Here is a 27283-nt window from a genome sequence, read left to right as displayed (position 1 = left end):
TAGTTCCTTGAAAATTGAGTCACAGGTTGATAGAGTAGTGAAGAAGGTGTTTGGTATACTTTCCTTTATTGACAGAGCTTTGAGGATAGGAGTTGGAAGGTCATGTTGCAGCTGTACTGGATATTGGTTAGGCCACTTTTGTGTGCAGTTCTGGTCTCCTTCCTATCGGAAGGATGTTGTGAAACTTGAAAGGGTTCAGAAAAGATTTACAAGGATGTTGCCAGGATTGGAGGATTTAAGCCACAGGGAAAGGTTTAATAGTGTGGGGTTGTTTTCCCTGGAGCGTCAGAGGCTGAGGGGTGACCTTACAGAGGTCTGTAAAATCATGAGGAGCATGGGTAGGGTAAATAGACAAGGTGGTGCTGGAAAAGCACAGCCTGAACTGCTGTGCTTTTCCAGCACCACTCTAATCCAGAATCTGGTTTCCAGCAACTGCAGTCATTGTTTTTACCTAAATAGACAAGGTGTTTTCCCTGAGGTGGAGGAGTCCAGAATTAGAGGGTATAGGTTTGGGATGAGAGGGGAAAGATATAAGAGAGACCTAAGGGGCAACTTTTTCACGCAGAGGGTGGTACGTGTATGGAATGAGCTGCCAGAGGATGTGGTGGAGGCTGGTACAATTGCAACATTTAAGAGGCATTTGGATGGGTATATGAATAGGAAGGGTTTGGAGGGATATGGGCCGGGTGCTTGCAGGTGGGACTAGATTGGGTTGGGATATCTGGTCGGCATGGACAGTTGGGCTGAAGGGTCTGTTTCCATGCAGTACATTTCTATGACTCTATAAGATACAACGTACATGTTTTAAAGCCCATGGAGGAGACAATATTGGAAAGGGACATCATCGAGGCCTTAGCATCTGTGGGCTCTCAACCCACTCATCCCTCATCCCTTCTGACAGGCTGATCGGTGTGCACACAGCCGCATCCTTGGTGCACTAAGAACTCTGCTGAAAGGCCTGTGCTCAATGCAACACAGCCTAGATGAGCCCAGCATGGCACAATGGTTAACACTTTTGCCTCATAGCACCAGGACCTGGATTTGATTCCAGCCTTAGGTGACTTTGTTTGTCAGAACATTGAGTATTAGAGTTGAACAGAATGTTGTTGAGGATGTTTTAGATTACTGCATACAACTCTGGTCGCCCTTCTATAGGAAAGATATTATTAAACTTAAGAGGGTGCAGAAAGGATTTACAATGTTTGCAAGGACTGGACAGTTTGAGTTAAGGGGAGAGGCTGAATAGACTGGGGCTTTTTTCCATGGAGAATCAGATACAAAGGGGGTGACTTTGTAGATTTTTATAAAATCATGAGGAGCTTGAATAGGATGTAGTAGAGAAAGTCTTTTTCCCAGGGTAGAGAGCATATGTTTAAAGTGAGAGGGGAAAGCTTTAAAAAGGATCTGAGGAGGTAACTTTCATACAGAGGGTGGTGCATATATAAAATGAGCTGCAAGAAGAAGTGTTAGAGGCTGGTACAATTACAACATTTAAAAAGCATCTGGATGGGTACATGAATAGGAAGGGTTTAGAGGGATATGGGCCAAATGCTGGCAAATGGGACTAGGTCAGACTGAGATGTCTGTTGGTGAGAATGGGTTGGAACAAAGGGTTTGTTTCCATACTGTTTGACTCTATGACTCTATAATTGTCTTTATGGAGCACACATTCTCCCCGTGTCTGCGTGGGTTTCCTCCAGGTGCTCCGCTTTCTTCCCACTGACCAAAGATGTGCAGGTAGTTGGATTGGCCATGCTAAATTTTCTGTCATGTGCAGGCTAAGTGGGTTAACTATGGTAAGCGTGGAGTTATGGGGATAGGGTGGGATGCTCTTGGGAGGGTTAGTGCAGACTCGATAGGCTGAATGGTCTCTATCTATACTATTGGGAAATCAATTATCAAATTGCTATAAGGGTTTCGAGTATGGAACAGCTTGCTAACACCTGTCAGTATGCATATGGAGCAAATCTTGCTCTCGCCTAAGATGGTCAATGTCTCAGCTTTCATTGCGGATCATGCAGAGAGCACCAAAGGTTTGAGAGCTGTAGTGATAGCTCAGATTCCTGTTATGATTGACTCAAATACCGACAGACAGCAATGGAAATCTCTACACTCTCACAACCCATATCCAAGAGATTGCAAGGATTTCTGAGTTTCTGCAACTCTCAGCACTATCAGCCATTCCTGAAAGCAATTATGGGTTACTCTTCAGTGATTTTTCAGATAAAGGTTTCATTCTGTCTACATAACATGAAACAATAATACATGAAAACCTAAATGGCTGGATAAAACCATGAAATACTCCCCAAATAAAATCAATAAATCACAAGGAGAGTGGTTACAGAAAATCATTTATTTTCACTCTGTGTGGAGTTGTGATAAGTAATTATTATTTTAAAGCAAAGCTACATTAAGATATTATAGCAGTTTTCAATCAGTTTCAAAAGGAATCCTCTAAACTCTATCAATTTTGTTTTGCTTTATTCTGTGATCTATGAAAGGAGATGGAGCGGAGTGAATTTTGATGTCTTTTAATGAAGACCAGTGGGGCTGCATATCCACAGTTACATGAACTCTGTACTTGGTACAAGTTAAGTTGAGAAATATACTGTGCAGCTGTTGCTAAGGTCAGCTAATACAGGCAGGAATGAGGAGTTAGTTCATCTGTACAGCTTTAATAGAAACTTCTGTTACAGAATTACTGCAATTCTTGGAACATCCTCCTTATAATGACTCTGATATCTCCCGCATGCTTGGTGAGAATCCTAATTTCTTTTTGTCTCAATAAAATGTTCTATTTAAATGGAGGATGTAAGATTTAAAGGAAAATTTCTGAACAGTTTTTTCCTTTGATTCATTTCACTCACTCAGACAAACAATTTCACTATAGGTACTAGCAACAATTTTCTCTTTGGAATAAACTCTTATTGAAGCTTTATTTATAAAAGATCTCTAATCTTTCTCATTAAATTAATGATTATATCCATATCACATTGTGCTCTCTTCTTACTGAGAATTTTGTTAATTTTGCTCCGAATTTCCACCCTCCATTATATTTTCATGCATTGTTTCGGACTTCTTTTATCCTCTTCTGAACATTTCCCTCCCTATCTCTACTGATGTTGTTACAAACACAAGACTTTACAAGATGATTATGTTTTAAAATTACTTATCCCTCCCTTTCCAATTGCACGGTGTACTGTGATAAGTCCCCTCTAACCTCAATAGTTAGAATTTACCACAGCCACATTTCACAATTCGTTTTCATTCATGCTTGTAAGCTTCAATATTGTCCCATCACTTCCATTTACACATTCCAAAGGACCATTCCTTCTCTGAAAAAATGAGTTGATCTTCAACTAAACAGGTAACATCATATCAGCCACATGATATACACTCCACATTACATACAGATCATTCAGGTATTTTGTACTGACAGTGCTGTGCATGATTCTAGTTTCTTTTCATATTTAGTGGCCATAGAATCAAGACATTTTGCTATGCCTTCCTATAATATAAGCAGCTCTGCAAATTTAAAAGTATTTGATGAACTGGTAAAGTGTTTGTCCATTATTTTTGAGTGAATTTGTGTGGTTAAGTTGCATGGTAAACCAATAGTAATATCAAGTCTTATGGAAGAACAGATCCTTTGCCAAACTGCACATTTGAATATCTCATCTCAGAGTCAGACAGAAGGAAAGGTAACATTCATTACTCACTTTGATCCCTTCATCTATGACGCTGTTCCTAAAGGAAGGCACAGAGCAGTGATCAACAGGGCAGCTCAAATAATGTTGCACTTCGACCAAACACCGAATCGATTGGCACTCTCACTATCAGCCTTTAGTAATTCTTACACTTCCAACCATTCTGCTTTACATTCATACAAAATTTTATATTTTGCAAAACAGGCTGTTCAACCTAAGAGATTTCTGCAAATGTTCATGCTTCCTGTGAAATTATCCCACCCCATCAAATATCTAGCTTCTCTTCAATGCAGTGAGATGTGCATTAGGTATGGAAGAATGTGGTGTAAAGCTTGGAATTAGGCTGAGTCCTATTCACATCACATTCCAGTTTTTTCCAACAGTCTCCATATAATGATTGTAAAGTATTTCCCTGAGTGTCAGAGGCTGGAGGGATAACCTTATAGAGTTTTATAAAGGTGGGGAGTCCAAAACTACAGGGCATAGGTTTAAAGTGTGGAGGGAAAGATTTAAAAGGGATCTGAGGGGCAACATTTTCACACAGTTTGTCTCAAACAGAGAACAGAGAGTCTGTGTCTTCCAAGTTGGCAACCTTCATGCCCTGACTTGGGATTTGGTGGAAGTCAAACCAGATAGTGCTTGCTAGGCAGGGGTATGGGAGGCTACCTAAGGCTGTAGGCTTGTCAACCATGATAAGCCCTAAAAATGTGACTGATATGTGATCAGTTTACAAAAAGGAATTGTGGGACAATGGTGCAAGACTTTATTTTGGGGGATTGGGTTGGGGGGGGGTGATATAAAAAGTGTTTATTGGTTCAAAGTTTGTGAGAAGATTTGCAGTTTGGGTGCTCGTTGTTGTGGTTCTGTTCGCCGAGCTGGGAATTTGTGTTGCAGACGTTTCGTCCCCTGTCTAGGTGACATCCTCAGTGCTTGGGAGCCTCCTGTGAAGCACTTCTGCGATCTTTCCTCCGGCATGCCGCAGGAACAATCACAGAAGCGCTTCACTGGAGGCTCCCAAGCACTGAGGATGTCACCTAGACAGGGGACGAAACGTCTGCAACACAAATTCCCAGCTTGGCGAACAGAACCACAACAGTGTTTATTGGTGTTAGGAATTGCTGTATTGATGAATAGAAATCGCAAGGCTTAAAATCCTAAAGGCATAGACTAGGTTGACCATTGGGTGACATTGTAATTTTCATCAGCAGTCAACAAAAGTTCACCAGTGAATTAACCACCCATTTTACATTAAAACTAAGTATTGTTCACATCGATTTCAAATTGGCAAAACAACATCAGTTTTCTCCTCATTGTAACTATTTGATTTGAAAGAGTGGGATAAGATGGCATGAGGATGCAGGAACTAATGTGAATATTGGGCCAAAGCTTGCACTTTTTGTTGATGCCTGAAATGTGTCAGAGTCAGAATCTTACAGCATGGAAATCGGCCCTTCGGACCGATTCATCCATGCTGACCAGGTTCCTTAAACTGAACTCGTCCAGTTTGCCTGCATTTGGCCCATATCACTCTAAACCTTTCTTATCCATGCACACGTCCAAATACCTTTTAAATGCTGCAATTGTACCAGCCTCCATCACTTCCTCTGGCAGTTCATTCCATGCACGCAGCACCCTCTGTGTGAAAAAGTTGCCTCTCAGGTCCCGTTTAAATCTTTCCCTTCTCACTTTAAATGTATGCCCGCTAGTTTTGGATTCCCCCACCCCAGGGGAAAGGCTTTGTCTATTCACCTTATCTAAGTCTGTGAAGATTTTATCGACCTACACAAGGTCACCCCTCAGCTTCTGACACTCCAAGAAAATATGCATCAATTTTATTTACGGGATTCCTGCTGTAAGAACTAATGAGTTTACTCACCCCATTAACTACCTACCCCACCTGTACATGCACAGTCTATCTGAGCTGTCCTACACAGTTCCTGTTATTTGTCCAGGTCGTAGCAGACAGGTAAGAATCAGCCACCTGCTGTGTGGACAGGGACCTGAGTCCTGCTGGATGGGATGGCACAGAGACAGGGCTGTCTCCTTGGAGACCATGACATTGGTCTGAGATAGCATGCGTCATTTTCCCTTATTCTCAGTCACCTACCCCAACCTCCTGACAACATGCATGCCCTCTGCACTGCCAACACACTCGCATGGGGCACCCCTGAGCATCTTCACCAAAAGTTACAACTATGCCATGTGTTTTCATCTTCCTTAATACCTGACTGACATTACAGGAGGCTTGGAAATATATTGCTGTTATTTCACTGTCACTGGGTCAAAATCCTGGAATGCCCTCCTTGAACGCACATGGACTGCAGTGATCCAAAAAGGCAGCTCACCACCACCTTCTCAACGGTAGTTAGGGACAGGTAGAAAGTGAGGATTGCAGATGCTGGAGATCAGATTGGATAGTATGGTGCTGGAAAAGCACAGCAGGTCAGGCAGCATCTGAGGAGTAGGACACCTTGCTCCTAAGATTGTCTGGAGGGAGGACTTTGAGCTGTTCATATTTGAATAAAAGATTGGTAAGTGATGTGGGTTTTGCTTCAGCAGGTATTTTAGCTGATGCAGTAATGCTTACCTTATCGCCCATGAGATTAAAAAAAACTGCATGTAAATGTCGCGGTATTGAAGAATCCAACACCTTTTTTTTGCAGCTGGCTGTTATCTGCAATTATTACATTCACAGACTCAATCATTCTAGTGTAGATGAGACCAATCACACCATGTGTCTGCACCAGCTCTCCAAGTGTTTTGATCTGCTGTCAAACTCATGCCTTTTCCTCATAAACCCGCACATTGTGTCCATTTAAATAATCAGCTCATGCCTTCTCAAATACCTCAATTGACAATGCCTTCACTACACTTCTAGATTGTGCACTCCAGACTCTTAATAACTCAATGTTTTTTTTTCTCACCTCATACTTGCTTCTTTTGCAAAATATTTGTTCTTTTCATGAAAGGTAACAGTTTTTCCCTACCTACTTGTTCAGACCCCCTCAAGACTGTGAAGACTTATAATATCTGTCCTCAGCATTATCCTCTCCAAGGAAAACAGTCCAACTTCTCCAATCCATCCTCAGAACTGATGTGTCTCAGACCTGAAACCATTGTTAGAAACCTCTTTTGCACTTGCACCAATACATTCACATCATAATTGTAATGTCACACTGAAAACAATCTCCAATAGTCCGACTGAAGTGTAATCAGTGTCTTATACAGGTTCATCATAACCTCCCCATCTTGTGGTTAATGCCTACATAAATGTATGGTCTGGTATGAAGCTATCCAGTTACAGAAGAACATCATACATCAATGTGTTCTGCTTAAAGTGGATTGTCTGTAAGATGACATCTGAGACCTTTATACCCTCAGGTCACATGGTGTGGTAATAATGATATCATGAGCATGGCTTAATGGTATACTGACATAATGACTGTGCAACATACACAACTCTAAAATCAGGCTATTGCTCGTGGTTAGAATTGTAAAATGAAACATCTTAGAAGACCCCCCCCTCAGCTCCCTTTACTTTGACAAAGCTATCCAAAGAATCCCCCTGCTCTTTCACCACATTCTCTGGTGCATGTACAATTTACTTTTGAATGTTGCTGAATCTCGCTCCGCAACCGATCCCTGTTCGTAACTGTCTGTTCCATATAGATTTTTGTTCTTCAACTCATCTTTGGTTTTTGGTCCAATGGCATGAATTCTCTGGAAACATAGTGCATAAAATATCAGACAGCATTTTTAAAAAAATAATCTTTTTATTGAAAAGAAAGAAAGTTTTTAGGTTTTTTACAAAATTACAGAACTAATACAAAATAGTGTAATCTCTTTATAGTATAGTGACAGTATCAATATTAAAAAAAGCTAAATGCTAATCTACTCTACAGACTATGAAAATACAAAATAAGGTACAAACAGAAAACTCGATAGACTAGCAAAAAAGCCCTACAGTATAGTACATAACTAGCAACAAAAAAAGGAAAAAGTAAATGAATAAATAAATAAGCATTCAAATTAAAATTATGCCAAGTCATAACAAAACCCATATTTATACAGGATTCTTCCCTCCAGAAGTCCTCATGGCTAAACAAAAGCCCTAGATAGTATGGCTGATACATCTGCATCGATGTAGTTCAGGAAGGGCCGCCATGTTCTATAAAACAATTCTGTTTTTTTTTGGTGCACCATATTTGTAAGGAAGTCTAGTATTCCATAACTACCCTATGCCAGTTCAAAAGTCCAGGAGGACTTTTGGATACATGGCTTGCTAGTATGTTTTTCCTTACACAAAAGGCGAGGATAGAAAATAATTTCTTCCCATATCCATCTCGAGAGGGAAGATCTGAAGAGCCCAAAAGGACAGACACCGGATCTAACCCAATCTCCGTTCCTAAAATCTTTGCCAAGGTATTCCCTATACCATCCCAGTATCTACGAATCATATGACATGTCCACAAACAATGAGTGAGAGTACCAACTTCTATTTTACATTTGGTGCACATTGAAAATGCTCCTGTCTTAAACTTTGCAAGTCACTCTGGTGCTATAAGGGCCCTATGAAGTATCTTCAATTGAATAGCTTGAATCCTATTACAGCTAGAGATCTTCCTGGCATTCTCCCAGATGTCCTCCTACATCTCTAAAAGGATTTCCATCACAAATTCTCGAGGCCAGGTTTTATATAGCTGTTCCATGTCCTCTGATACATTATTACCTAGCGAGTGATAGAGAGTACTGACTGATGGTGCGCCCATCGACCGAAGCACTCTCCTTTCCATATCCAATTTGTAAGGATTGGTCATCAATGTGGTGTTTTTTGTACGAAATCTCATATTTGAAAATATCGAAAGAGATCCTTGCTAGGCAACCCGAACTTTTGATGTAACCGTTCAAAGGACGTCATGACGTCCCCATCAAATAAATCTCCCAAGCAGGAGCTTCCTCTGGACTCCCACATTTTAAATCCAGCACCTGTCAGGCCTGGCTGAAATCCCAGCAATACCACTACAGGAGTAGAGCAGGAGTCTTTTGTAAATTACCCTCACCCTGTTGTATCATCCTCCAAGCTTTGGTTGTAGTTAGGACAATTGGCTTTTACAATGATCCATGACAGTTCTCATCTTATCCATAAACAATAGATTGATGAGGGGGCATTTTGATTGGGAAGACTCAATACCTAGCCAAATTGATTGTGAATCGCAAGAGACCCAATCAGCCACAAATGACAGCAGAGAGCTTAGTTGCCTAAAATCTGGAAAATCCAGACCTCCCCTTACTTGTGGGAGCTGTAATGTATCTAATTTAATATGGGGTTGTCCATGATTCTAAACAAAGGGACCAAGCCAACCATAAAGTTTGTGCAACGCCTGTCTCGGCAACATCAGGGTGTGTGAGGACATTCATCTTAAATTAAAGCTATTCTTCCTAACCAGGATATCAGGAGATCTTCCCAATGCTGGAGGTCCTGCCTTATTTTCTCTAATAAATGAATATAAGTAGCTTTATATAGCTGACCAACTACCGGAGTAATAAAAATACCTAAATAGAGGAAATGTCCCAGTGATCACCAAAAGTGAAAGCGGGGTCCATTCGCAAAATTAGATATGCTGGTAAGACCCCCTATCAGCATGGCCTCTGATTTCGTGGAATTAATTTTGTATCCTGAAAACATACCAAATAAATTAACCACTTGAATTAAGCAGGACACAGATGTCAATGGATCATTTAAGAAAAGAAGGACATCATCTGTATAAACAGTAATTTTATGCTTGCCTGATCCTACCTCTGGGGCTGTTATAGTGGGGTCAGTTCAGATGGCTTCTGCCAGCGGTTCGATCACTAGTGTAAACAGTAATGGTGAAAGAGGGCATCCTTGATGGCAACCTCTGCCAAACTAAAACTATCTGATCTTATACCATTAGTAATCATCGCTGCTTTCGGGTCATTGTATAAAACTGTGACCCATTTAGTGAAAACCTCTCCAATACAAAACCGCTTTACAGTATAAAAAAGTTATGGCCATTCTACCTGATCGAATGCTTTCTCTGCATCTAGGGAGACAACTAATCCCGGTATTGCCTTTTGCTGGCAGAATTGTACCATATTTAACACTCTTCCGATATTATTAGTAGATCTGCGACCCTTAATAAACCCCGTCTGATCCTCTTTTATAATAAATGGCAAAACCTTCTCCAGTCTTGATGCCAGCATTTTCAAGAGAATTTTAAAGTCCACATTTAATATGGATATCATTCATCTGTGGCTTTTCCTTTCTTGAGGATGAGAGAGATATTTGCTTCTGTCAGGAAGGGTGGGAGACAACCCTGACTAAATGAGTAATTGTACATATCCATAAGTGGTCCGGCCAACTCGTCTGTAAACTCTTTATAAAAGTCAGCCTGGAATCCGTCTGGCTTTGCCACTCTGGACCCGCCTTACCACCTCCTGCACCTTCTGAATGTCAGGGGGGCATTCAAGGAGGACACCTGCTCTGAGGTTATGCCCGAAAGGTCCAGATTCTTAAAATAGGACTCCATCCTCCTTGCTCTATCCACACAGCCCTCCGACTGGTACAGCTCAAAATAAAAAATTCTAAAAGCTGAGTTGATCTTTTTCGGGTCACAAGTCAAAATACCAGCACTATCTCTAATAGATGTAATGGATTGGGGAGCTTTCTACTTTCTGGCAAGGTATGTTCGATACCTGCCCGGTTTGTCGCCATACTCAAATAATCTATGCTTCGCAAATAGTATCGCCCTCTTTGCTGTTTGAGTAAGAGTAGCATTCAAGGTAACCCTGAGGGCTGTAATCCACTGTAATTTAATTATGGATGGCCTATCAGTGTACGCTGACTCAGCTGCCTTCAGGCAAGCCTAAACAGATGCTGTTGTTCTCCCTTTTGCAGAATATGAAATAATTAGGTTGCGTGCATGTGCCTTAGCAGTCTCCCACATTACCGATGGATTACTGGCTGTACATATGCTAATGTCCCAAAAAGCCTTAAATTCCTGCAGGAAGTACTCTATGAACTTATTATCCTTCAGTAGGAATGGGTCCATTTGCCAGTGTTGGGAGTCTATCTTATCACCATTAATCTTGACCTCCATATAGACTGCTGCGTGGTCAGATATAGCTATGTTCCCTATTTTACAGGACAGTATTGAATTCAGAAAGGTTGAGGGGACAAAAAACATATCAATTCTGGTGTGGCACTTGTGTGGGTTGGAATAAAAAGTGAAATCTCTACCCTCAGGGTGAAGAGACCTCCACACATCTACCAATCCCAGCTCCCATTCAAGGTAACCCTGAGGGCTGTAATCCACTGTAATTTAATTATGGATGGCCTATCAGTGTACGCTGACTCAGCTGCCTTCAGGCAAGCCTAAACAGATGCTGTTGTTCTCCCTTTTGCAGAATATGAAATAATTAGGTTGCGTGCATGTGCCTTAGCAGTCTCCCACATTACCGATGGATTACTGGCTGTACATATGCTAATGTCCCAAAAAGCCTTAAATTCCTGCAGGAAGTACTCTATGAACTTATTATCCTTCAGTAGGAATGGGTCCATTTGCCAGTGTTGGGAGTCTATCTTATCACCATTAATCTTGACCTCCATATAGACTGCTGCGTGGTCAGATATAGCTATGTTCCCTATTTTACAGGACAGTATTGAATTCAGAAAGGTTGAGGGGACAAAAAACATATCAATTCTGGTGTGGCACTTGTGTGGGTTGGAATAAAAAGTGAAATCTCTACCCTCAGGGTGAAGAGACCTCCACACATCTACCAATCCCAGCTCCCATTCAGATCAACCTGCTGCCTAGATCACGGAGATATGCCGCACAGCTCCTAGGTATCCTGTCCACCTCGGGATGAATAATACAATTAAATTCTCCCCCTATAATTATGTGACATACCCCAAGGGCCATCAGCCTGCAGAACGCTTGTTGCAGCAGAGAGCGGCGGGAGCTAGGCAGAAGTTCAGGGGGTGCACAAAGCCGGTCGGGAAGGTAAGTGATTGTTATTTGAGTGGGTGCGTTCTAAACCCCAGGTCCTACAAAGTAGGGTCTCCCTCCCTCCCTCCCTCCTCTAACCTAACTTAAGAGTCCACAGACTTGCCACAAAAAGAGGGTCTAAGGAAGTTTGGATCGAAGAGTGAGGCTTCAGCTCAGGAGCCTTTGACAAGGAGGTTGAGTGAAGTGATTATGCCACAGTTGAAGAGGGTGAAGACATGACTGCCCAGCTGGTTCAGTGCACTACGTGCTTGATGTGGGAGGTCAACGACTCTGGTGTGTCTGGCTCGTATATGTGTGGAAAGTGTGTGCACATTCAGCTATTGACTGAGCATATTGCAGCGCTGAGGAAAGAACTCGAGGACCTTAGGCTCATCCGAGAGAACGAGATCTTTCTGGACAAGACCTTCAGTGAGGTTATTACACCAATCATGGCAGAAGAGAGCAGAATAGAGCAGACGATGAGGAAGGCAGAGAGGAGACAGGTGCAAGAGACCGCGGGGGAAGTACCTGTCAGGAACAAGTTGAAGCTTTTGGAAACAGTAGAGACTGATGACACTGCCAGTTTGCAAGGCGGCCAGGTCTGTCAATCAAAAGTTGGCGCAGAGGTAGAGCGGAAGAGTCGGACATCGCACAGAGCCGTGGTAATAGGGGATTCCAACGTGAGAGGAACTGACCGGGGTTTTTGTGGCAGCAGATGGGATTTAAGGATGGTGTGTTGCCTTCCTGGTGCCAGGGTGAAAGACATCGCGGACAGAGTGCAGGAAATCCTCAAGGATGAGGGTGAAGAGCCAGAGGTGGTGGTACATGTCAGCACAAATGATGTCGGGAAGAAGAGGAGGAACATACTACAGCGGGACTTCGGAGAACTAGGAAGAAGGCTGAAATGCAGGACGTCCAAGGTGGTTATCTCCAGTTTGCTTCCAGTTCCTCGGGCTAGTGTGGCCAGAAACAGGGAGATAATGGACTTGAATGTGTGGCTGGGGAACTGGTGCAGGAAGCAAGGATTTAAGTTCTTGGATCACTGGTGTATATTTTGTGGTAAGCATAAATTATACAAGAGAGACGGTTTGCACCTTAATAGGTTAGGGACCAGCATTCTGGCAGGCAGGTTTTCTACTGAAACACCGCTAAATTTAAACTAAGTAGCGGGGGGGAGGGGACAAACTGGATGTTTAAAAAGGAAATTGAAGGGAAAGTTAGAACAAGAGAAGTCAAGAAAGATAACTGTATCAATGAGGCAGAAAACTCGGAAAGGGATCATGCTGTAAGGTTGAGTGAAATAGGGGTTGATTGGAAGGTGAGAGCAGTAACAAATTAAAAATACTATATATGAATACACGAAGTATTAGAAATAAGATGGATGAGCTTGAGGCTCTTTTGGAAATTGGCAGATACGATATTGTGGGGATAACTGAGACGTGGCTTCAAGTGGACAGGGCCTGGGAAATGAATATTCAAGGCTACACGTGCTATCGTAAGGACAGACTGACGGGCAGAAGGGGTGGGGTGGCCTTGTTGGTAAGGGAGGATATTCAGTCCCTTGCGCGGGGGGACCTAGAGTCAGGGGATGTAGAGTCAGCGTGGATAGAGCTGAGAAACACTAACGGTAAAAAGACCCTCTTGGGAGTCATCTACAGGCCCCCAAACAGTAGTCTGGATGTCGGATGTAAGTTGAATCAGGAGCTGAAATTGGACTGTCGCAAAGATGTTACTACAGTTGTTGTGGGGGATTTCAACATGCAGGTAGACTGGGAGAATCAGGATGGTATTGGACCTCAAGAAAGAGACTTTATGGAGTGCCTCAGAGATGGATTTTTAGAGCAGCTGGTGCTGGAGCCGACCAGGGAGAAGGCAATTCTGGACCTGGTATTGTGTAACGAATCAGAATTGGTTAGAGACCTTGAAGTGAAGGAGCCATTGGGAAGTAGTGACCATAATACATTAAGCTTCAATCTGCAATTTGAGAGGGAGAGGGGACAGTCGGAAGTGACAGTACTTCTGTTGAATAAAGGGAACTATGGAACTATGAGGGAGAAGCTGGCCAAAGTTCAATGGTGCAATACCTTAGCAGGGATGACCGTGGAGGAACAATGGTGGATATTTCTGTGTATAATGCAGAAATTGCAGGATCAGTTCATTCTTAAAAGGAAGAAAGATCCCAGGAGGAGGCATGGGCAGCCATGGCTGACGAGGGAAGTTAAGAAACATAAAAAGTTAAAAGAGAAAAAGTATAACATAGCAAAGATAAGTGGGAAAACTGAAAACTGGGAAGCTTTTAAAGAGCAACAGAGGATGACTAAGAAGGAAATACGCAGAGGAAAAATGAGGTACGAAGGTAAACTGGCCAATAATATAATATAAAAACTTTTTTAAGTCTGTGCAAGGCAAAAAATGGTTAGGACTAAAATTGGGCCCTTGAAGACAGAAACAGGGGAATATATTACGGGGAACAAAGAAATGGCAGAAGAATTGAATGGGTACTTCGGATCTGTGTTCACTGGGGAAGACACAAGCAATCTCCCTGAGGTAACAGTGGCTGAAGGACTTGAACTTAAGGGAATTTATATTTGCCAGGATTTGGTGTTGGAGAGACTGTTTGGTCTGAAGGTTGATAAGTCTCCGCGGCCTGATGGTCTACATCCCAGGGTACTGAAGGAGGTGGCTCGGGAAATCGTGGATGCGTTGGTGATTATTTTCCAGAGTTCGATAGACAATAGACAATAGACAATAGACAATAGATGCAGGAGTAGGCCATTCAGCCCTTCGAGCCTGCACCGCCATTCAATATGATCATGGCTGATCATTCCCAATCAGTATCCTGTTCCAGCCTTCTCTCCATAACCCTTGACTTTAAGAGCTCTATCCAATTCTTTCTTAAATGAATCCAGAGACTGGGCCTCCACTGCCCTCTGGGGCAGAGCATTCCACACAGCCACCACTCTCTGGGTGAAGTAGTTTCTCCTCATCTCTGTCCTAAATGGTCTACCCCGTATTTTTAAGTTGTGTCCTCTGGTTCGGCATTCCCCCATCAGCGGAAATATGTTCCCTCCTGCCAGAGTGTCCAGTCCTTTCATAATCCTATACGTTTCAATCAGATCCCCTCTCAGTCTTCTAAACTCAAGGGTATACAAGCCCAGTCGCTTCAGTCTTTCCGTGTAAGGCAATCCTGCCATTCCAGGAATTGACCTCGTGAACCTACGCTGCACTCCCTCAATAGCCAGAATGTCTTTCCTCAAATTTGGAGACCAGAATTGTACACAGTACTCCAGGTGTGGTCTCACCAGGGCCCTGTACAGCTGCAGAAGCACCTCTTTGCTTCTATACTCAATTCCTCTTGTTATGAAGGCCAGCATGCTATTAGCCTTCTTCACGATCTGCTGTACCTGCATGCTTGCCTTCATTGACTGGTGGACAAGAACACCCAGATCTCTCTGAACAGCCCCTTTACCTAATTTGATACCATTGAGGTAGTAATCTGCCTTCCTGTTCTTGCCACCAAAGTGGATAACCAGACATTTATCCACATTAAACTGCATCTGCCATGCATCTGCCCACTCACCTAACTTGTCCAGGTCACCCTGTAATCTCCTAACATCCTCATCACATTTCACCCTGTCACCCAGCTTTGTATCATCAGCAAATTTGCTAATGTTATTGCTGATACCATCTTCTATATCATTTACATATATTGTAAAAAGCTGTGGTCCCAGCACGGATCCCTGCGGTACCCCACTGGTCACTGCCTGCCATTCCGAAATGGAGCCGTTAATCACTACCATTTGTTTCCTATTAGCCAACCAATTCTCTATCCAATCTAGTACTTTTCCCCCAATACCGTGCGCCCTAATTTTACTCACTAACCTCTTGTGTGGGACTTTATCAAAAGCTTTCTGAAAGTCCAGGTACACTACATCTACTGGATCTCCCACGTCCATCTTTCCGAATTACATCCTCAAAAAATTCAAGAAGATTAGTCAAGCATGATTTCCCCTTCATAAATCCATGCTGACTCTGTCCTATCCTGTTACTATTATCCAGATGTGCCATAATTTCATCCTTTATAATCGACTCCAGCATCTTTCCCACCACTGAGGTCAGACTAACTGGTCTATAATTTCCTGCTTTCTCCCGTCCACCCTTCTTAAAAAGTGGCACAACATTAGCCGCCCTCCAATCCTCAGGAACCGACCCAGATTCTATTGAACTCTGGAAAATAATCACCAGCGCATCCACGATTTCCCAAGCCACCTCCTTCAGTACCCTGGGATGCAGGCCATCAGGTCCCGGAGACTTATCAACCTTCAGACCTAACAGTCTCTCCAACACCAAATCCTGGCAAATATAAATTCCCTTAAGTTCAGGTCCTTCAGCCACTGTTACCTCAGGGAGATTGCTTGTGTCTTCCCCGGTGAACACAGATCTGAAGTACCCATTTAATTCCTCTGCCATTTCTTTGTTCCCCGTAATATATTCCCCTGTTTCTGTCTTCAAGGGCCCAATTTTTGTCCTAACCATTTTTTTGCCTTGGACATACCTAAAAAAGCTTTTACTATCCTCCTTTATATTATTGGCCAGTTTACCTTCATACCTCATTTTTTCTCTGTGTATTTCCTTCTTACTAATCCTCTGTTGTTCTTTAAAAGCTTCCCTGTCCTCAGTTTTCCCACTTATCTTCGCTAAGTTATACTTTTTCTCTTTTAACTTTATATGTTTCTTTACTTCCCTCGTCAGCCACGGCCGCCCATGTCTCCTCCTGGGATCTTTCTTCCTTTTAGGAATGAACTGATCCTGCAATTTCTGCATTATACACAGAAATATCCACCATTGTTCCTCCACGGTCTTCCCTGTTAAGGTATTGCACTATTGAACTTTGGCCAGTTGCTCCCTCATAGCTCCATAGTTCCCTTTATTCAACTGAAATATTGTCACTTCCGATTGTACCCACTCCCTCTCAAATTGCAGATTGAAGCTTATTGTATTATGGTCACTACTTCCCAATGGCTCCTTCACTTCGAGGTCACTGACCAATTCTGGTTCGTTACACAATACCAGATCCAGAATCGCCTTATCCCTGGTCGGCTCCAGCACCAGCTGCTCTAAAAATCCATCTCTGAGGCACTCCATAAAGTCTCTTTCTTGAGGCCCGATACCATCCTGATTCTCCCAGTCTACCTGCATGTTAAAATCCCCCATAACAACTGTAGTAACATCTTTGCGACAAGCCAATTTCAGCTCCTGATTCAACTTACATCCGACATCCAGACTACTGTTTGGGGGCCTGTAGATGACTCCCATGAGGGTCTTTTTACCGTTAGTGTTTCGAAGCTCTATCCACACTGACTCTACATCCCCTGACTCTAGGTCCCCCCGCGCAAGGGACTGAATATCCTCCCTTACCAACAAGGCCACCCCACCACCTCTGCCCGTCAGTCTATCCTTACGATACCACGTGTAGCCTTGAATATTCATTTCCCAGGCCCTGTCCCCATGAAGCCACGTCTCAGTTAGATTCGGGGTTGGTTCCTGAGGATTGGAGGGTAGCTAATGTTATACCACTTTTTAAGAAAGATTGGAGAGAGAAAGCAGGAAATTATAGACCAGTTAGTCTGACCTCAGTGGTGGGAAAGATGCTGGAGTCTATTAAAAAGGATGAAATTATGGCACATCTGGATAGTAGTAACAGGATAGGACAGAGTCAGCGTGGATTTATGAAGGGGAAATCATGCTTGACTAATTTTCTTGAATTTTTTGAGGATGTAACTCTGAAGATGGACAAGGGAGATCCAGTAGATGTAGTGTACCTGGATTTTCAGAAAGCTTTTGATAAAGTTCCACACAGGAGGTTAGTGAGTAAAATTAGGGCGCATGGTATTGGGGGAAAAGTTCTAGATTGGATTGAAAATTGGTTGGCTGATAGAAAACAAATGGTAGTGATAAACGGCTTCATTTCGGAATGGCAGGCAGTGACCAGTGGGGATCCGTGCTGGGACCGCAGCTTTTTACAATATATGTTAATGATATAGAAGATGGTATCAGCAATAACATTAGCAAATTTGCTGATGATACAAAGCTGGGTGGCAGGGTGATATGTGATGAGAATGTTAGGAGATTACAGGGTGACCTGGATAAGTTAGGTGAGTGGGCAGATGCAGTTTAATGTGGATAAATGTCTGGTTATCCACTTTGGTGGCAAGAACAGGAAGGCAGATTACTACGTCAATGGAATCAATTTAGATAAAGGGGCAGTTCAGAGAGATCTGGGTGTTCTTGTACACCAGACAATAAAGGCAAGCATGCAGGTACAGCAGGTCATGAAGAAGTCTAATAGCATGCTGGCCTTCATAACAAGAGGGATTGAGTATAGAAGCAAAGAGGTTCTACTGCAGTTATACAGGGCCCTGGTGAGACCACACCTGGAGTAATGTGTGCAGTTCTGGTCTCCAAATTTGAGGAAAGACATTCTGGCTATTGAGGGAGTGCAGCGTCGGTTCACGAAGTCAATTCCTGGAATGGTTGGATTACCTTACACTGAAAGACTGAAGCGACTGGGCTTGTATACCCTTGAGAGGGGATCTGATTGAGACGTATAAGATTATGAAAGGATTGGACACTCTGGCAGCAGGAAACATGTTTCCGCCGATAGGTGAGTGCCGAACCAGAGGACACAGCTTAAAAATACGGGGTAGACCATTTAGGACAGAGATGAGGAGAAACTTCTTCACCCAGAGAGTGGTGGCTGTGTGGAATGCTCTGCCCCAGAGGGCAGTGGAGGCCCAGTCTCTGGATTCATTTAAGAAAGAATTGGATAGAGCTCTCAAAGATAGTGGAATCAAGGGTCATGGAGATAAGGCAGGAAGAGGATACTGATTAGGAATGATCAGCCATGATCATATTGAATGGCGGTGCAGGCTCGAAGGGCTGAATGGCCTACTCCTGCACCTATTGTCTATTGAAATGCATCTGTTACGAATTTAAAAGGATGTGCCAGGGGGCAATATACATTCAAAATCCAATACTCCTCTCTAAATATTAGAGGTTTACGTATTATAAACCATCTGGACTCGTCTTTTATCTGGCTTAACATTTGGAATGGAAGATTTTTTCCAAATAAGAATGGCCACTCCATTACTTTTCGAGTTGAGGGATGAAAAGAACACCTGACCAAATCCTCCCTGCTGCAGTTTCAAGTGCTCCTTATCAGTTAGATGTGTCTCCTGTAAAAGGCTACATCAACCCTCTCTTTTTTAAGATTTGATAATATCTTTTCCCTTTTTATTGGCGAGTGGAGCCCTTTAACATTCCAGGTGCACCACTTAAACAAATGACTAGCCATAATCGCTCAAGAAAGTCTGAGACCCCCCCAGGAAGAAGAACCCCACACAACAGACATTGAATAAAGACGGTAAAGAATTTACGTACATTTTTAAAAAACCTTTACAAAACTACTAAAAATTACTCCCAAAAAAATAATAACATAAAATATAGCTAAGAGGGGACCTTCCCCCTTGTATGCAGGGGGCACTCTTACTGTCCAGTAATCCCACCATAACTTCTTCCAGCTGAAGCTACACCCTTGCCCCAGACATCGCAAAATAAAATGAACAAATACCAATGTCTTATAACAAGGAAATTCAAAGTGGGGTCCAACCCATCCCCTCCATATTATTACCCTAGGCATTCTTAACAAAGCAGCATCATGAATATATATATATATATATAAAATTACAATCCCAGAAAATATTCAAGGAAAATTTGAAAAAATTCAAAAAACACCCCCCAGCAACCAGATAAACCAAGCAAGTTATAAATGAAAGTTAAAAGACGAGCCCCCAGGAAAAATATAAGAAGATAAAGGGGGGAAGGAAGAGAAAAAAAGGGGGTAAAGAAGAAAAATAATTATCCATATAATTCAAGTCCTTCTGTCTATTTAAGAGCATCCAAAAATTCTTTTCCTTTTCCGGTGAACTGAAGTTATACACAGACCCTCCGTGACTGAGGTGAAGCGTTGCCGGGTATCTCAAAGAGTACTGAATATTTAAATCCTTCAAACGCTTCTTTACCTTGTCAAACACCTTCCTCTTATGTACCACGACTAGACAGAGGTCCTGGAACAGCATTATTTTGGATCTTTTATATATGATAATTTGGGGATCCTTCCCCAAAGCTTTGGAGGCCTCCAGCAACATGTGCTTGTCCCTGTAGTACTGGAGTCACACTAAGACTGGGCAGGGGCACTGCTGGGCCCGCCCAGCCCACACCCGGCTCAGCTTCGACTCCAGCTTCAACAGTTGTGGAAGCCATTGCTCCAAAGAATCCACAAACTGGCCTTCCTCCTCCTGTTCGGGAAGGCCCAGCAACCAAATATTCTTCCAACAACCCACAGATGACTCAACAGTGGCCTCAGAGGCCGCAGCTCATTGCTCTGCCCCTCCAGCATGCTGCCCGAGTTTCTCGAGCTCTCGGTCATGCTTCTGCAGTATGACCAAAATCGAGTCCCACCTGGACAGGGTTTCTTCCATTGAAGCATCGATCTTCTCTTGGAGCTTGATAAACTCCAAGATCAAGCTCGTCACTGCAGGTGAGTCCCCCGGGGAGGCCGCAGATGTATATGTTGCTGCGAGAGTGGGGAGGGGTCCCTGCCTGTTGCGAACTCCTTTATCCTTTTCCTTTGGTTATTTTAAAATGTACCAAACTGCTAAAGGTTGGTGCAAAATGTCTTTAGGAACTGGATAAAAGCTATTTTTAGTGGTTTAAAACATGAGAGGAGGGTGGGTACCCCACTTTGGATCCTGGGCAGAGCTCAGCAAACTCAGGCCTACTGGGTCGAAGCCATCTTGAATCCCTCCAGACAGCATGTTAACCCCTGAATGGTCACTGGACCTGAGTAATAACTCTGCTTTGTCTCAAAAGATGCTGCCAGACCTGCTGAGTTTCTCCAGTAATTTCTGTTTTGTTCTGATTTCTAGCAGAACATAGTTAGCATGTTAACCCTTGCATGATGTCAGGATCAGGTTGACCTTTACTAATCTGACAAGAGAAAGACACATGGTTGGTTGGGTCTAAAATGGTACTTACATTGGCGTTATTCAGTTTGGGGTGGTGGCTGGGCAGTCGAACAAGTTAGATCTGGTCTAGTTACGTATCCAAGAGTTAGCATGGTCAGGAGGAGTGGTCGGGTTGGATTAGGAGAGAATCAGTGGAGGTTAGCAGCTAGCACAGAGACTTGTCAGTCAGTTGGGGACACTTTGTTGAGTTGTGTTGGTTTGAATTGGGAGTATTTGAAAATTGAGGGGAGTTATAGAGTCATAGAGATGTACAGCATGGTAACTGACCCTTCGGTCCAATCTGTCCATGCCAACCAGATATCCCAATCCAAACTAGTCCAGCCTGTCAGCACCCGGCCCATATCCCTCCAAACCCTACCTATTCATATACCCATCCAAATGCCTCTTAAATGTTGTAATTGTACCAGCCTCCACCACATCCTCTGGCAGCTCATTCCATACACATACCACCCTCTGTGTGAAAACGTTGCCCGTAGGTCTCTTTTATATCTTTCCCCTCTCACCCTAAACCTATGCCCTCTAGTTCTAGACTCCCCAACCCCAGGGAAAAGACTTTGTCTATTTATCCTATCCATGCCCCTCATAATTTTGTAAACCTCTATAAGGTCACCCCTCAGCCTCCGACACTCCAGGGAAAACAGCCCCAGCCTGTTCACCCTCTCCCTGTACTCAGATCCTCCAACCCTGGCAACATCCTTGTAAATCTTTTTGAACCCTTTCAAGTTTCACAACATCTTTCCGATAGGAAGGAGACCAGAATTGCACACAATATTCCAACAGGGGCCTAACCAATGTCCTGTACAGCCACAACATGACCTCCCAACTCCTGTACTCAAAACTCTGACCAATAAAGGAAAGCATACCAAATGCCTTCTTCACTATCCTACCTACCTGCGACTCCACTTTCAAGGAGCTGTGAACCTGCACTCCAAGATCTCCTTGTTCAGCAACACTCCCTAGGACCTTATCATTAAGTGTATAAGTCCTGCTAAGATTTGCTTTCCCAAAATGCAGCACCTCGCATTTATCTGAATTAAACTCCATCTGCCATTTCTCAGCCCATTGGCCCATCTGGCCCAGATCCTGTTGTAAACTGAGGTAACCCTCTTCGCTGTCCACTACACCTCCAATTTTGGTGTCATCTGCAAACTTACTAACTGTACCTCTTATGCTCGCATCCAAATCATTTATGTAAATGACAAAAAGTAGAGGGCCCAGCACCAATCCTTGTGGCACTCCACTGGTCACAGGCCTCCAGTCTGAAAAACAACCCTCCACCACCACCCTCTGTATCTGATTCTGATACAACCCTCCACCACCTTTGAGCCAATTCTGTATCCAAATGGCTAGTTCTCCCTGGATTCCATGAGATCTAACCTTGCTAATCAGTCCCCCATGGGGAACCTTGTCGAACGCCTTACTGAAGTCCATATGGATCACACCTACTGCTCTGCCCCTCATCAATCTTCTTTGTTGCTTCTTCAAAAAACTCAATCAAGTTTGTGAGACATGATTTCCCATGCACAAAGCCATGTTGACTATCCCTAATCAGTCCTTGCCTTTCCAAATGGTCATCCTGTACATCCTGTGCCTCAGGATTCTCTCCAACAACTTGCCCACCACCGAGGTCAGGCTCACCAGGCTATAGTTCCCTGGCTTGTCTTTACTGCCCTTCTTAAACAGTGGCACCACGTTTGCCAACCTCCAGTCTTCTGGCACCTCACCTGTGACTATCGATGATACAAATATCTCAGCAAGAGGCCAAGCAATCACTTCTCTCGCTTCCCACAGAGTTCTCGGGTACACCTGATCAGGTCCTGGGGATTTATCCACCTTTAACCGTTTCAAGACATCCAGCACTTCCTCCTCTGTAATCTGGACATTTTGCAAGAAGTCACCATCTATCTCCCTACAGTCTATATCTTCCATATCCTTTTCCACAGTAAATAAAGATGCAAAATATTCATTTAGTATTTCCCCATTTTCTGTGGCTCCACACAAAGGTTTCCTTGCTGATCTTTGAGGGACCCTATTCTCTGAGGAGAAAGTGAGGACTGCAGATGCTGGAGATCAGAGCTGAAAATGTGTTGCTGGAAAAGCGCAGCAGGTCAGGCAGCATCCAAGGAGCAGGAGAATCGATGTTTCGGGCATGAGCCCTTCTTCAGGAATGAGGAAAGTGTGTCCAGCAGGCTAAGATAAAAGGTAGGGAGAAGGGACTTGGGAGAGGGGCGTTGGAAATGCGATAGGTGGAAGGAGGTCAAGATGAGGGTGATAGGCCGGAGTGGGGGTGGGCGTTGAGACGTCAGGAAGAAGATTGCAGGTTAGGAAGGTGGTGCTGAGTTCGAGGGATTTGACTGAGACAAGGTGGGGGGAGGGGAAATGAGGAAACCAGAGAAATCTGAGTTCATCCCTTGTGGCTGGAGGGTTCCTAGGTGGAAGATGAGGCATTTTTCCTCCAACCGTCATGTTGCTATGGTCTGGCGATGGAGGAGTCCAAGGATCCTATTCTCTCCTAGTTACCCTTTTGTCCTTAATATATTTGTAAAAACCTTTTGGGGGGATTCTCCTTAATTCTATTTGCCAAAGCTATCTCATGTCCCCGTTTTGCCCTCCTGATTTCTCTCTTAAGTGTACTCCTACTTTCTTTATACTCTTCTAAGGATTCACTCGATCTATCCTGTCTATACCTGACATATGCTTTCTTCTTTTTCTTCACCAAACCCTCAATTTCTTTCATCATCCAGCATTCCTTATACCTACCAGCTTTCCCTTTCACCCTGGAGAACTCTCAATTAAACAGGCAGGGGAAGGAAGTGAGGGGAAATATGGTAGTGGAAAGAAAGAAGTAATAATGAAAAGTAACAATTTTGGTCGTGAATAGTGTTGAAAGAGGAAACAGAATCTACAACAGTAAGAATGCACTTGAAGACCAGGACTAGGATTGCAAATATGGTCTAAAAAGTAGAGTTTAAGAACATGTGTCTAAATTCACAAAGCATTTGTAATGAGAGGGATGAATTGTTACTACAGATGGAGATAAATATGTGTAGCATTACAGAGAAACAGTTGAAAGGTGACCAACATAGAAACCTGAATGTTGAAGACAAGAAAGGAAGAAAACATGGCAGTGTAGTTCTATTAATAAAAGATAGCATTAGTTCAGTATTATCTCATCCTTGGGATGAAGGACTTAACTTCATAAAGCTTAAACAGGGCAGACCTAGTCTCTTTAGAGTTTAGAATACACCCTTATTGAAACATATAAGATCTTGAGGGGACTCGACAGTGTAGATGTGCAGAGGCTATTTTCTCTTGTGTGTGAAACTAAAATGAGGGACCATAGTTTAAGAATAAACAATCTTCTTTAAGACAGAAATAAGGAGAAATTTTCCTCTGTCAAGTAGTGGAGGGTAGGCTTTTCAATATATGTAATGTTGAGTTAGACTTAGAGATTTGACAGAGTCAAGAATTTTAGTGGAAATGCAGCTGAGATCACAACAAAATCAATTATGACCATATTGAAGGTAAATCAGGCTTTAGAGGATAAACAGCTCCAAAATCTTTATCACAAATCAGTGAGAATTGGCAAACTGGTTGTACATTTTGGTGCCAGAGAGGTGTTAGCATTGTAATAACTCACAGTTTACTTTTGAAATGTTTGAAGTATTTCTGCATCAGAATGAAATCAAACATTGGCGCTACATCCACAATCATCCACTCCCTTCACCAATGACACTCTGAAGCAGCACCGTGTACTATCTAAAGGATGTGCTACAGAAACTCACCAAAGATCCTCAGACAGCACCTTCAAGCCCACAACCACATGCCTCTAGGACAAGGACAGCAGACACATGGGAACACCGCCAACTGCAAGTTCCCCTCCAAATCAGTCACCATCCTAACTTGGAAATATATTTCCACTCCCTCACTGTCACTGGGTAATTCCCTGGCTTGGAACTAGAGGGCATAGGTTTAGGGTGAGAGGGAAAAGATAGAAAAGGGACCTAACAGGCAACTTTTTTGATGCAGAAGATGGTGTGTGTATGGAATGAGCCGCCAGAGGAAGTGGTGGTAGCTGGTGCAATCGCAACATTATCTGGATGGGTATATAAATAGGAAGCGTTTAGATGGACATGAGCCAAGTGCTGACAAATGGGACTAGATTACGTTAGGATAGCTCATCAGCATGGATGAGTTGGACTGAAGGGTCTGTTTCCAAGTTGCACATCTGTCATATGCTATGTCCACATTAAAGCCTGGTTGCTCGTTCAATTTTTTTGCGCTCATTCTAGGTAAGTTATGTTACACTTTTAGCACATAAATAACATGGCGCCACCTATACCTGACTCCAAGTACAACATTCCATGTACATGACAATGCATAACAGGTGGGGGAGTGCGAAAGGTCTGAGAGATAATTGGGAGAGATAATAGAGGGGTTGGGGAGAAGGTAGCGAGGAATGCAATAGGTCGATGAGTGTGAGGGTGATAGTGATAGGTCAGAGCGGAGGGTGGAGTGGATAGGTGGGAAGGAAGATGGGCGGAAGAAGGAAGAAGGATTAAGAGTTCGAGAGGGCGGTGCCAAGTTGGAGGGTTGGGTCTGGTGGGGGAAGGGAGATGAGGAAACTTGTGAAATCGACATTGATCTCATGTGGTTGGAGGGTCTCAAGGCAGAAGATGAGACATTCCTTCCCCAGCCGTTGGGTAGCTAGAATTTGGCAGTGGAGGCTGCCCAGGATTTGAAGTGGTTGGCTACAGATCGGTGGGGTTGTTTAGTGCGTGTCCCCCAGAGATGTTCTCTGAAATATTCGCAAGTTGGCATTCTGTCTCCCCAGCGTAAAGGAGACCACATCGGGAGCAACAGCCATATTACTTCCACGTGTGTGGAAGTACAGGTAAATCTCTGTCGGATGTGGAAGGATCCTTTGGGTCCTTGGGCAGAGGTGAGGGGGGTGGTATTGGCGCAGGTTTTGCAACTCTTGCGGTGGGAAAGGAAGGTGCCGGCAGTTGAGGGTGGGTTGGTGGGGTGTGTGAACCTAACAAGGGAGTCACGGAGTGAATGGTCTCTGTGGAACGCACATAGGGGTGGTGATGGAAACATATCTCTGGTGGTTTGACTGTGGGTGGCGAAAAGGCAGAGGATGATGCATTGTATCTGGAGGTTGGTGCGGTGGAAGGTGAGGACCGAGAGGTGGGGGGCAGGTTTCTGTCCTTGTTGCGGTTGGAGGTGTGGGATTCAAAGCAAGGGCGGAGGTGTATGAGGAGGAGATGCACTGGAGGGCATTGCTTACCATGTGGGAGAGGAAATTGAGGACCTTGAAGAAGGAGGCCACCTGTGACGTTCTGGAGTGGAATTGGTCCTGCTGGTAGCAGATGCAGCTGAGGCAGAGGAATTGTGAGCAATGGATAGCATTTTTACAGGAGGCAGGGTGGGAGGAGCTGTAGTTCAGGTAGCTGTTGAAATAGATGTCCGTGTTGAGTTGGTCACCAGAAACAGAGATGGAGAGGTTGGGGAAGGGGAAGGAGGTGTCTGAGATGGTCCAAGTGAACTTGAGGTCAAGGCAGAAGGTGTTTCTGAAGTTGATGAACTATTCAACTTTCTTTTGGGTACATGAGGTGGTGCCCATACAGTCACCAATGTAACCCCAGGAAAGGGTGGGGAATGGTGCTGGTGTAGCTGCGGAAGATGGACTATTCCACATATCCAATGAAGAGGCAGGCATTGCTCTTCATGCAGGTGCCCATGGCTACCCCTTTGGTCTGAAGGAGGTGGGAGGATTCAAAGGAGAAATTGTTGAGGGTAAGAACCAGTTCAGCCAATTGAATGAGTGTCTCTGTGGAAGGGTACTGGTTGGATTGGCGGGAGAGGAATAAACAGAGGGTGTGGTGGCCTTCATCATGGTGTACAGATGTATACAGGGATTGGATGCCCATGGTGAAAATGAGGCATTGGGGCTGGGGTAATGAAAGTCATTGAAGAGGTGGTAGGCGTGGGTGTTGTCCCGAACGTATGGGGGAGTCCCTGGTCTTGGGGGTAGGACAGTGCCAAGGTATGCAGAGATAGGTTATGTGGGGCAGGAGCAGGCTGAGATGATGGGTCAATGGGGGCAGTCAGGTTTGAGAATGTTGGGTAAGAGGTAGCACCAGGCAGTGAGGGGTTACCAGACTATAACGTTGGAGACTGTGAGTGGGAGATCCCCTGAGGTGATGAGGTTGCAGATGGTATGATAAATGATAGTTTGGTGTTGGGAGGTGAGGTCAGAGTCGAGGGGGCAATGGGGGGGACGTGTCCATGAATAGGCACCTGGCTTCAGTGGTGTAGAGGTCAGTGCGCCAAACTACCACTTTGCCTCGCTTGTCTGCTGGTTTTATGGTGAGGTTGGAGTTGGAGTGGAGGGAGTGGAGGACTGCGCATTGTGAGGGTGAGAGGAGTGGATAGGTTGAGACAGTCAATGTCACGGCAGCAGTTGGAGATGAAGAGA

Source organism: Chiloscyllium punctatum, chromosome 37, assembly GCF_047496795.1.
Source record: "Chiloscyllium punctatum isolate Juve2018m chromosome 37, sChiPun1.3, whole genome shotgun sequence".
NCBI lineage: Eukaryota > Metazoa > Chordata > Chondrichthyes > Orectolobiformes > Hemiscylliidae > Chiloscyllium > Chiloscyllium punctatum.
This window is presented reverse-complemented; position numbering follows the sequence as displayed.